The 13,605-nt window shown below is 37.9% G+C and overlaps 1 pseudogene; it reads right to left on the bottom strand.

The window, feature by feature from the left end:
• Positions 1–1,413: 1,413 nt before the first annotated feature.
• Positions 1,414–4,072, bottom strand: LOC149210979 (protein NPG1-like; annotated as a pseudogene).
• Between the last annotated feature and the right edge of the window lie 9,533 nt (positions 4,073–13,605).

The raw sequence follows: 13,605 nt of genomic DNA, 5'->3' as shown, positions 1-13,605 counted from the left end.
GGGTAGAAAGAAGAAGTACAATGTTCAAGAATTCAACCCCACATGTGATCTCCAACAAAAAGAGTACATTGGAGCTAGGATTCCATGGAGAGAAAAGATTTTTATTGCTCAATTAAGAACTAACTCGCATCAATTACAGTGCGAAACAAGTCGATGGAAAAGACCTAAAGAAGCTTGGGAAGAGCAGGTGTGTACTTTTTTCACTTCTCGGTAGTGGAATCGGAAAAACATTTCATTTTGGAATGTGATGCTTTCAGAGACATCGGAGATAGTTACAATAGTATGTTAACATCGATTCATTGGCAATGTCTTTTCAGTGAGGGGATTGTTAGAATGTTGGGTTAGCGCTTCATTAATTTGAATAATAAGAGGATTTAATTGCAAAAGACAAAAAACAGGGAAGCTAGTGGTCCCATGGACTATAGCTAGTCTCGTGGACGTTAAAATTTCATTCATTCATTCATTAATATTTTGGGCCAAATATATTAATAAAACTATATTTTGGTTGAATCCCATATGGAGTTTATATGGGTTATGGTTATTATCATTTAAAATTTGCAATAGTGTTATGGGTAATGGTTCAAAGCATTCGTGGTATCTTATGTGCGTAGATTGTGTTGGGGGGGGGATTTTTTTTATAAAGTTTCTTACAAGGTTTTGCTAAAAGAATTTTTAAAATAAAGCCTATTACACAAACAACCCACCTACCTACAATATACAATATAGGCAACCCATTCTAGCTCATACAATACAGACCTTCCTTGGCCAACTCTAATCTGAACCTCAAATTCAGTAACCCCAAGTTCTCCACAAACCTCAAATTTTAACCAAATACCAAATTTCTACGCGAATGCCAAATTTTAGCCGAACACCAAATTTCATCTTGAATGCCACATTTAAGCCTGAATGCCAAATTTCAGAGTGGCACAAAACCAAATTTCAGCTTAACAATAGAATACCAAATTTCTGGGTAACATGGAACTCCAAATACCATGGTCAATACCATGGATCATTAAACTAATATTAATTTTTCCTTTATACTTTGGATCAACAAAATACTATTAATTTTCCATTTATACCTCATTTTAAATCAATTATTCATTTCACCTTAGTGAAAATGAGTAATTAAAATGTCTTTTTGAAAAGAGAAATTACAGTTCTCCCTTCCAAAAATGGTTTTCCATTAAACAATCCAAAACCTGCATATCGATACCAAGATCCCAAACGCGCGGGTAAAATTTTCCAATGTATAGGTGTTCTACCATCTTGAGTAACCGAACCCAGCGTCATTGTCACATTCATCCCACAAAACAAACTACTATAATGTAAACCTTCTTTCATTAAAGTCCCTGAATCCCAAATGAATATGAAGAAAGCCCTGTTGGAATCCTGTTGAATGGTTCATCCAATCCATTATGAAATTCTACGAAGTTTTCTTAGTATTGAAGCTATAGAAATCATACTCGGTGTATGATCAAGTTCAATTTCTAGGGAATTAAAAAAGGCCACCAAGGCTTCCTTGTATAAGCTTTGTCCTTCGTACAACAATCGTTTAGAATGACGACTGATAGAAGGATGTGGTTTTATAGCCTTATTTTTCTCAAGGCAAAGGTCGCCATCATGCCATATCTTTCCATGCCTCAAGTTTTAGAACTCTGTCATCTCCATCCTTTAGCTTTGAGTTGCCAGCTCGCATAGGCTTCCTTTGAGCTTGAACGGGAGCAAGAAGATGCATATAAGTTTCAAAAGCATGCCTAGATTGTCCCTAAGCAATCTGCAATTTTTCCTTTAAACGCAATAACTCTCCCTGTTTCCATTTTCCTGTCACCTAATGATACTTTCAACATCAGGAAAATGCTATTGTGCTATCAAAACAAGGGTCAAAAGCTTCCACCCTTTTGATGAAGCCCTTGTCATCATAGCCAAATACTTATTTGCACAGTCCAATGCTCTATTTAGATTACGTTGCTCAATATTTTCCAACCAAAGACTCAATATCACCCCAGGATCTTCATTTTTTGATACCACAGCTTCTTCCAAAGAAATAAGAGCCTCATGTTGCATCTTGGTTCTTTCAAAGCCAAACTCAGCAGATCTAGCTATCCTCCCTAGGGCCCCGTCAAGTAGATGGTTGGCAACACTTTTCATGTGATCAAATTTATATTCATAGGTTTCTGATACTCTATGTGCAAAATGCACACCTTCATGAGCATAGTTTGAACTTTGTCCACATAATTTTGCAGCCGCTAGGCTATGATCAGGCTTCTTAAAAGGGCCTAAAATCTTCCTCAGAAGATTCAAAGCAATATCATCCTGACCTGCGACAGTATAACAAAGAGGAAGGGTATACCATTGATCTGATTTGTTGTAGATACCAGGTATCACTTCTTCGATTTTCTCAGCTAATGTTTCAAACTCTCCTAACATTGACAAGGCAAAAGTAAGGTGATCCATGGTTGAAGGATCCCACGGACCTTCTTAAGTGAATTTTTTTTAGGAGGACCAATAACAAGAGTATTGCTTCTTCAATAGGAATAAATGCACCCTCGATTTGAGATCCTAAACTTGGTGGACTTTTTTCAATACCACCATAAAGCAAGAATATAACAAACTCCTCTTGCATTCGGGTTGATCATTTAAAATATGGTCTCCAAGGATTAATTAAAGCTCGTCTATAAGAAGCTATTGCTTCATGGAACAAGCTTGCAAGTCTGCCTATTTCCAAAGTTCTGGAAGTAATTCCACTACCTTGCTCACTCTTCTCCAGAGGCATCAGACATGCCATGAGGTAGTGCAAACTCAACTGTCTCTAAACACAAATTTGTACTGTTCAGCAGCTTCTTTAGCCAGTCCAAGCTTTTGCAGTGACTTTTTTTTTAGAAGAATGTCCTCAAGTAGTAAATTGTCAGCCTGCATTGACATTGCATTGCCAGATCTAGTGTGGGAGTGCTCTCTTCGTCTTCACAACCTCTGTGTCCTTTCAAATATTTATTGCCTCATTTTCGCACTATTCGTATTTATATCTATCCCCTTAAATACCTGAAGTGTTGCTTCTATATTACCTCGTTGATACTCCAGCGTCCTGGGATGTTACCCGAGAAGACGGGTGCTTGGCCATACGAGTGTAATTGTCTACAATCCAAGGTTCGGTACCACCCTCAAATAAGCTCAACTGGCCTCCCACACCCATAATCTCCAAATAAACAACAACTTGACCTAATGAACTCCACAAATGTTATGTAATAAAGTTATATTCTCCATCCCTTTGATCATCACTCAAATTTCTTTCTTCTAAATGAAACTTCAAATTTCAAAAAAGGTCCACTACTGACATCAATCAATGGTTCACTGCTACTGGGAGGACTGAGCTTCACGTCACTTCTAAATTGCTAGTTCATATAATTGTTTGAAGCATTGAGTCTTATACATTTTCCAGTATCCATGAGTTTGAAGAAAAGAGACAGAGCCTGGCCTGCTGGTAAAAGTTGTGAAGGGCACACAACTGCTGACAAATAAGTAGAATTTATTGCATTCGAATCATACTCATCTTCAGTTTCCTTGATATTCAACAAAGACGGTTTAACGATGCAAACTTCCATTGATTTCCCACATATGGTATTTGACGAAGCCATAAGCTTTAAGAACTGTTATAAATGCGAATGTCCAAGCGTAAAAAATTTTCTTGTAGCTTTGTTTTTGGGCAGGGGGTGATATGTGCGCATGCATATATATATATATATATATATATATACAAAACAACTCGACATCTTTGCTGACCTGAAGCATCGACCAAAAGGAGACGAACAAACTTAGGTTTTCCTTCATTGCCTTCTATATCCAAAATCTGAGAATTAGTCACTGAAGTATCCACTTCAAATATCACATTTTGTATATTGTTTTGATCCAGCTCATAGAAATTGATTGCATTCTTTGCGCCTTCAATATATTCTTGAATAGAGAGATCTCCACCATCACAAGCATCAGAAAGAACATATACAATTACCTTTTGTGCCCATTTTGCACCTAGATAGTATGTTTCGGGAAATGCATATCTATCTATGCTAAACGCCATCTTGTTTAGTGGGCATAGTTCTACAAGATCCTTAACTGAAGAGAGAATCCCATGAACACTGAGCTTTGGTATTGCTAGGAAAAATTCCAAGTAGATATGTGGATAAACAGAAGCCAAATAAGATGCTTCCTTGGAGTAGGGATAGGACGCGTGAAGAAGCCCAATGCGATGCTTTTTGAATCAATCACCTTCCAAGATTGGACGAAGATGAAGAGGGTTTGCAAGTCTTAGGTCTAGGTCCTTGTCTCCAAAACTTGTATGTATCTGCATGGGACAATCAAAATATGCGGCCACGGGCGAGTGTAAAGATGTAGTCAATGAAGCTTTTTTTATTAATTCGTAAAGGCTTCCTGGAGTATAAATCTTTGTAAAGTCCATCTTCTGCCTCTTCAATCTGCTCCAATGGATTTATATTAAGACCACTGCGACAGGAAGCGATACTCTTAAAGTTAAAAGTGACAATGCCCTTGGCATGTGATTTCATTTATGTTACAGTTCGACGCCTCAATAACTCTGAAATGCATCTGCAAAACGTAGCAATAGCTTCCGTGTAACTAGAAGGAATAATCAACTTCAACAAAAATGGCCAAAGAATTACCTCCATCTCATGGATCGCAAGTAATAGAAGTCCTTTCTCACAAATGGTCCTCAATTCAGATGGGGAGATAACTCCCATTTTCAACTCTGTCTTTGCATATGAAATAACTTGAATACCCATTGCGTCCTCAAAAGCTTCCCGCTGGTTTTGGTACTCAGAAACCTCTTCTTCTGCAATGGCAAACGGTCGCACAAGGAACTTCACAAACAACTCTCCACAAGCACCATTGCTATTAGCACCATCTAAATAGAAATGGGAGGCCATGCTTACATTTTATATTTGTAAATAGTAATGGGAGGCCACTTGGAGTTAACGTTTACATTTTATATTTGAAATGATGGTTGAAAATTTTTCTCAACCTCAACCTTTTTCTCTAAATTAGGAATAAATGAGATCTCACCAACTCTATATTATATAGTAATCTCTAAATGTAATCTATATTATATAGTAATCTCTAAATGTAATCGATGTGTTGATACATACACTTTTGTGTGAAATATATGACTGCTCTAAACCACTTTTAATATAGTATCGGAACCATTTTTAATATAGTATCGGAACCTATCTGGGCTAACTCTCTCATGGGAGGGTCCAGGGGCATAGGGAGAATGTAATTTGTTTGCAGGGAGACTGTAGTTTGTCGCTGCATATTTTACAGTAGTGTGTTGGGTTTGCGATGTGTGAAGTTTGGAATTTGATGAAGATACAAGTCGACGTTTGCTTCAGGGATAGTTGACAAGTACGAAGAATGTGTTCTCCATGCAATGTTGTTTTTTGTTAATTAATCTCATGACTAGCGTGTCCGCTATCTGCAAGAGGGGCCGTATACGGGAGAGTTGTAACGCTTGTTCTTGTGAGAGACATAAAAAATCTTTGTTGAACGACATGGTTTTGAGCAATGTTGTGAAAATCGTGATTGGGATTAAATCGGCGCGGGGAACAAATCGGAAAAAATCGGATTTATCGAGAAAATATCGTTTGGTACAAAAATATTTTTTTTTTTTTTTTTTTTTTTTTTTTTTTTTTAATATCTAAACTATCTACAACATAAAATAAATACATTGACACATAAATATGATAAAAAAACTAATATATAAGATGTTTAATATCATTTCTAGCGCTAAAATCACACATAACATTGAATCATGTCCTGAATAGTAAGTCCTGACTCCCGAGTCCCAACTCAGCCTCAAAATATCAACAAAAAATATGATAATGTATCTCATCATGTCATAATGTCATATACAATAAAATGAAAGTCTAATCCTATTGATTTCCTCTGCCCCTCTTGCGAGAAAATGCCACAGCTTTCCCTTTCCCTCTAGATGTAGATGCTGGTGCCTGTGCTGGTGGAGATGGCAGTGGAGTCTGATGTGCTCTAGAAGCTGAAGAACTAGAAGTAGGAGCTATAGGAGGTAGACCATGTCCTCTACTGGTGGCAGGGGTAGCCCGGGCAGGTGGTGTCACCTGGAAACATTAGAATCTCCCAATCCTGAAATCCTGAAAAACTGATAAGTCTGCTGGATTACAAATGAAATCTAAAATTCTACTTTCTCCATATGAAATCCAATGAGGCTAGAACCACTCTCAAACATCCTGAGTCATTTCATGGTAATGTTAAAAATTTAAGTAAACAGATGAAAATGAAGATTAAGGAGAATGTCACTTTTACTTTAAGAATTTAACATTACCATGAATAACATATCCATACTAGGGCCTAGACTTGATCATTAAGCTGCCACACTAAAAAATTATTTGTTTCTTTAAAAAAAAATTGCATGAAAAAACCCAAAAAAACGTTATAAAACTATGCTATTGCGACCCCCGCGATTTTTTAAGTTTTTATCGCGATTTTTTCAATAAAAAATGGCAAAATAAAAATCCGGCAATTTTTTTCGTTTAATTATCGCGATTTTATCGGCAGAGGGAAAAAATCGTGATTTTTTCATTTTATCGCGATTTTCATAACACTGGTTTTGAGGTCAGTGAATGTTCAAGGAGTTCTCACGGAGGCTGGATCTTGTGATCAAATCAATGTTCCAGTGGTAATGGAGTGCTGGACAATATGGATTTGATCGAGAAATTCCTGTTGTTGCACAAGCCTATTGCGGTCGATCTACCAATCTGTCCTTTGTTGCGTCAAAGATTATATATCATGTTGTCATTACAATGCGAGAGTATAGATCATTTGTTACAGGTCCTGGGTATTGTTGAAGCTTTCGTGAGACCGCTTTACATTTTTGGAATTTTGATGTTGTTTCTATTCCTGCCCTGGGTATTGGTGAAGCTTTCATGACTGTAGTGTCCTATCTAAGGTGCTAGACTAGGCTATATTTATTATCGACCAGGATGCGTAGACTTAGAGGCATGCGTCTAAAGTATATAGACATAAAGGATTATTAGCTCAGTGGTTATGATGGTAGGTCACAGGACTTCTTTACGGAAGACTGAGGTATGTTACCTATCACCCAAACACTTAGGTCGCTCAGTTAATCTACCTAATTACCACACTGTCACTCAATTCATTTATCAAATTAAAACACTGTGTATCACTTCAAACCAAGATTTCAATCTCCTTACAGAGACACCATACACGAAACCCCTGTTTAACAAATACTCAGCATTCACTAATATTCATGCAAGCTAAAGACATCTTGAAATTATAAACATACTTTGAAATGAAAGCAGAGTTCATAACATTGCTTTAGAGGACAACAGAGGATCGAATCCCTTACAAGATACGATTCAAGATTCCAGTGATGAACTGTTCAAGCGATCTCATAAACATAAACCATACGCATTCGATTGAAATCAACAACCAATTCTAATTACTGTGCATGTCATGTAATACCCTAAGTTGCAAATGAAAAGGAAATAACAGTATACCAGTTTAACGCAGGGCCCGTCCGCATTCCAGAGGTATACTGGACTGTGTTCAACCGATTATCAAATCAACGCAACAAGACAAAAGATCGTAACTGTAACTGTGTTCTTGATATTAAGTTCAAACTCCGTTTCAAACGATACAACGATTACCAATACATTGATTACACAGGACTGTATATACATATGTTTTTACAACCCTTACATTTCGAAAACGAATGTACATTCATGATATGACTGTTGCCGCTTTTATCATGTCGAGATTTTTAAAATGTTTCTATCATAAACTGATTTCACAAAAGGAACAAAACTAAATCAATTTAGAATGCTTTGCTGTCGCTGCCTTTGTCGCCAACATGCTATACTTTGACCACTGTTGACCGCGCATGTAGGAAGGTCGATTCTGCTGTAGGATAGGTATTCGTCCATGCTTGGACATTCTACTTTTCATCCCTACCCTTCGTTCTAGCCCAGCTGTCATGCCACATGTCAAACAATGAACCAATTACAGGATGTTGGAACTTCCTGTAGCCATTTTACCAAAAATCCCTAATTCTTTAACATAAAACTCCTAAATCAATTTCAATGCATTTTAATAACTATAGGACTATTAACTAATCAATTTCCAAGGGTTCTAAGAGATATATGATGGAAAGAAGTAGGCAAATTGTTGGCATTATGAGACAAGTGTTGTCCTTGATGGCAAATCACATTGATGACAAATCATAGTGCAGAAGGATAGCAGCAAGGAATTGATGATCAGACTACAAGTATGAAGAGAAAATATATACACGCTGGTTCACTATATACCAAGTCGCGTATACAAGCAGGTTCACTATATACCAAGTCGCGTATACGCAGGTTCGCTATATACCAAGTCGCGTGTACACGCAGGTTGGCTTCAGTAAAAGAGCGTGTATGTGGAAAACTTATCTTTGGTCCGTGGCGGTTATTCCTTGGAAGTTGTGCCTATGGTTTTGGACCATGATGTCTCGACGGACGTGTTGATCCCTAGTTTTGAAGTTGATGGTATTGGATTTCTATGGTTTTGGCCCTTGGTATTGAGCAAGGCCTAAGGCTATATAAGGAGAAGAAGATCATTAGGCAAAGTACAATTGAAAAGTCTTGAATATCTGAAAAAGAAAGAGATCTGGTATGCAGGTTCTGGGTTGCTTGATCTAAGCTAAGGAGAGATCACACCGATTGATGGAAGACTAGATCTAAGGACAGATCGGGATCTAATGGTTTGAAATGCACTATTATGATATGGTTGATTATGCGTATTTCTAGATCTGCATACTGACGCAATGTTATGTTCTGGGTCTAACTGATGTCTGGTACAGCTGCAAGTTAAGAGAATTTATTTTTAGATCTGTACGCAGGTTGTCTTTGGTAAAAGCGCGTGTATACGCGGGTTCCTCTCATTGAAGTAGCGTATATCTTTTGAAGTTTGATTTTTGGGGTTGTAGTTGGGTCTGACTGCTATTGCAGAGTTCTGTAGTCTGCTCTGTGTTCTGGTGACTGGTGTTGACAGGGTTTCAGTGGTTCAGTGATTCAAAGATTGATGATGCTAGTATTGGTTATTTTGTGCTTCAATGATCTGTTGTGAAAATTGAATGAATTGTGGTCTTCAGATTGTAATGCTGTGCTTCAGGAATATCCAGTCTGAAAATGTATGAAAAGTGGTACCTGAAGGAAAGAAGATTGTAGGCCAGCACCTACGTACTAGTATCTTAGCTAGTATAAGAGTAAAGGGGGTTGGAGCTCCCTTCCAAGGAAGTTTGGAGAACGAGAGAAGGTTGAAGCCTTCAGCAGGTTGTAGCCTGCGTACTGGTATAAGGCTGCACCAGTACAAAAGATTGTAAACTGAAGTTTCATATTAAAGAAAGATAGAGACGACTTGCAGCAGGTGGTTTTCACCCACATTGGGTTTCCACCTTATATCATTGTGTTCATGTGTGTGTTTTCTGTGTGATGATCTGTTCTGTTATACTGCACCTGTTTTACTATCATGGTTAATAATGTCCTGATGCATTTACTGAAGATAAGCTACTGAATCATAAGTTTTCTTGTTATACGCTGGTTTCTTTAGACACAGTAGCGTGTACACGCTGTTTCACTTAACTGAAGTAGCGTATATGTTTCTGAGCATAAAATGAAAAAGTTTTTCTGATAATACTGATTCACCCCCCCTCTCAGTATTATTTCCAACAATTGGTATCAGAGCAGGTTCTTCAGAGAAGCTTGATCGCTTGAAGGTAGATCGTTCATCATGAGGAACTACGAGAGAGAAGCATCAATGAGGCCACCGGTTTTTGATGGGACAAACTTCAATTATTGGAAGGTAAGAGTTACTGCCTATCTGCAATCTCTTGGTACAGAAGTTTGGGACATTGTAGAGACAGGCTACGCTTTTCCTTCAGCTACTCCTACAGATGCAGCCGAGAAAAAGAAGTATGAAACAAATGCAAAAGCAGTCAGTACCCTTCTAGGATGTATATCCCAATCGGAATTCATGAAGGTAATGCACTATAAATCCGCAAAAGAAATATGGGACAAAATTGTCACGAGCTATGAAGGAGACGAACAGGTAAAGCGTGCTAAACTTCAAACTCTCAGGATTAAGTATGAGACTCTCAGAATGTATAATGATGAAAGTGTGGCTAACTATTTCCTTAGGGTAGATGAGATTGTTAATTGCATGAAAAACTTGGGTGAAGAAATAAAAGAGGCTATTGTGGTTGAAAAGGTTCTAAGATCATTGTCCCCCAAATTTGAATCTAAAGTGTCTGCAATAGAAGAAAAGGAAAATCTACGAATTCTTACTATGTCTCAGCTTCACGGAATTCTAACTGCTTATGAAATGAGAAAAGGAGGTCCATCAGACAGAAGAGAAGCTGCTTTCAAGGCTTCGGGCAAAGAAGATTATTATGAAGCAAGTCACGTGCCAGAAGATGAAGAAGAAGAATCAAATTTTGTCAGAAATCTTCAAAGAGGTTCTGGAAGGTTCAGAGGTAAGTTACCTTTTAAATGCTTTGCTTGTGGAAGAGTAGGTCATTATGTTGCCAAATGTCCTCACAAAGATAAGAATGACAAGGGAAAGGAACCTGTTAAATGGAACAAGAAACAGAATGAAAAGAAGAAAAGCTATTACACTCATGAAGATAGTGATGGTCTTTCAAATAGTGACGAAGATGAACAAGGTTATAGATATAAACTTTTAATGGCTTTTGAAGATGATGATTACATGGATGCTATAGATGTAGAAGGCTTTTATGAAGAAATGAATGATCTCAAAGTTTGCTTAGAAGAGAAAAGTGCTATTAGTGATTCTCTACAATGTCAACTGGCAGAAAAGGAAAAACATCTTGAAAAATTGGAATGTGAGATTGTTTGTCTTAGAAAGGAGATTGAGAAAACAAAAGCAATTAGTCTTAAATTTGTTAAAGGATTTGAAACCTTGGATGAGATTATCAATGTGCAGCGTTCTCCTCTGATCAAGACAGGTCTGGGATATAATGGAGAAACATCTCAAGCTTCTACCTCTAAAAGTTATCTTGATGCAGCAAGGAGGAGCGAACAAAGACCAAATAAAAGTCATCAGGTGAATCAGGGACAATTTACCTCAAGAGCAAATAAAGACTATCAAGAAGTTCGGGGACAAGCGGCCTTAAGGACAAAAAGAAGCTACAATTAGCCACAGGTAAAATCTTCCCAATTTGCCCCAAGAATGGATGTCAATAGAAGCTACAATCGGTTGGATGATAGATCTGATTATCGGAGAAATTTCTTTAATGGCCAATGCTTTTCGTGCCATAACTTCGGTCACAAAGCAGCTCAATGTGTTGCCTACAAGACAATCATGACTAGAGAAGCTCAAAAGCAAAGAAGTATGACTGGAACCATGAAAAGGACTTATAACAACTTTTCGGTTCTTGAAAATGAAGTTGAATGCTCTATTTGTAATAACTTTGGTCATGAAGACTCTGAATGCAGGAGCAGGTTCTGGAAGACAACTCAGAAGGAACAAACCTCAAATGTCAGAACATGGAGAATAAAGGAACCGCAACCAGAAAGATGTGGGATAGCCTTTTATGCAGAAGGTCAAGAAAGTCTATGGTACATTGACAGCGGATGTTCGAAGCATATGACAGGGGACAAAGAAAAACTTGAATCATATACCGCATTAGAAAAGGGAAAGAAAGTTTCTTTTGGAAACGATATCTCTGTAGCCATAAAAGGAAAGGGCGTTGCTCCGTTGAAAGAGAAGGTTAAAGCTGGAAATGTTCTGTATGTTGATGGATTGAAGCATAATCTTCTGAGTGTCAGTCAGATGTGCGATCAAGGAACAGAGGTAATATTTAGATCAAATGGATGTTGTGTTCGTGATCTTGATACAGGTGAAACAGTGATCAAAGGAAGAAGGACTCCAAATAATCTATACATATTTGAAGAAAGACAACAACAATGTTATTTGAGCAAGAATGATGAACACTGGCTATGGCATCGGAGGTTGGGGCATCTAAGCTTTCCACAAATAAGGAAAGCATGCAAATTTCAGGCAGTTCGTGATCTTCCAGATATCAAAATTCCAGACAACACCATATGCAAATCATATCAGTCTGGAAAGCAAACCAGAACTAATTTTCCGGAGAAGGAAGGATCAGCTAGCATGCCTCTTGAGCTAGTACATACAGATACATGTGGTCCATTCAGAAAAAGAACACCTCGAGGAGAAGAATATTTGATATTATTCATTGACGATTTCTCTAGGTTTGTCTGGTTAGGACTTATGAAGCACAAAGATGAAGCATTCAAAAAATTCAAATCCTTCAAAGCCTTGGCTGAAAATGAATCAGGACACAAGATTAAGTGCCTCAGATCTGACAGAGGTGGGGAGTTTACCTCAAATGAATTTTTCGATTTCTGTGAAGAACATGGGATAAGAAGAGAATTCTCTACAGCTAGAACTCCGCAGCAAAATGGAGTTGTGGAAAGAATGAACAGAACAATCCAACAAATGGCTCGTGCTATGCTTGATGAATCAGGTACTCCCGCAACTTTCTGGGGTGAAGCTGCACATGCTGCGGTTATTATTCTCAACAAAACAAATGTCCGAGTAAACAACACTCAAACTCCTCATGAGCTCTGGTGTGGTAAGACTCCTTCGGTGAAGCACTTCAAAATCTTTGGGAGCATATGTTATATTAAATATACTGATGAGCAACTTGGCAAACTTGAACCAAGAGCAGACGAAGGCATTCTTCTTGGTTATTCTCCACATAGAAAAGCATACAAGTGCTACAATAAAAGACTTGGCAGAATTGTTGACAGCATTGATGTTGTGGTTGATGAGAAGGGATACATTCCTAGGCAAGTTCATCATGAAGACATCGAAGAAGATGAAGGCTACCCTCAAAGACAGAATGATGAAGAAGAACCTCAAGAAGAACCAGAGGAGCAGACAAGAATAGAAGAAAAGACTCCATCCAGATATGTCCAGAAGAATCATCCAGAATCTCAGATTGTGGGACAGAAAGAAGCAGGAGTGCAAACAAGAAGAACAATTGCAGAAGCTTCAAGTTATTTGGCATTACTCTCTTCCACTGAACCACAAAATGTGAAAGAGGCATGCAAAGATGAATGTTGGGTCAAAGCAATGGATGAAGAGCTTGAGCAGATCGAAAAGAACAACACTTGGGAATTGGTTCCTAGACCAAAAGATAAGAATGTCATAGGGACAAAATGGGTCTTCAAAAATAAATTGAATGAAAATGGAGAAGTAATTAGAAACAAAGCCAGACTTGTTTGTAAAGGGTATGCACAACAAGAAGGAATAGATTTTGAAGAAACTTTTGCTCCTGTTGCAAGACTTGAGACCATCCGAATGTTCCTTGCTCTCTCAAGTTTTCAAAACTTCAAGGTATTTCAAATGGACGTGAAATCAGCCTTTCTAAATGGAGACTTAGAAGAAGAAGTATACATTGAGCAGCCAGATGGTTTCATTCTTGGGAATGATCGAAACCTTGTATGCAGATTGAAAAAGGCTCTC

The sequence above is a fragment of the Pinus tabuliformis genome, chromosome 1_2, assembly GCF_031772625.1.
Source record: "Pinus tabuliformis cultivar Carrire ecotype Pingquan chromosome 1_2, CPIR1, whole genome shotgun sequence".
In the NCBI taxonomy this organism is placed as follows: domain Eukaryota; kingdom Viridiplantae; phylum Streptophyta; class Pinopsida; order Pinales; family Pinaceae; genus Pinus; species Pinus tabuliformis.
Note: the sequence above shows the minus strand (reverse complement) of the source record. Positions and strands in the feature narration are given on the sequence as shown.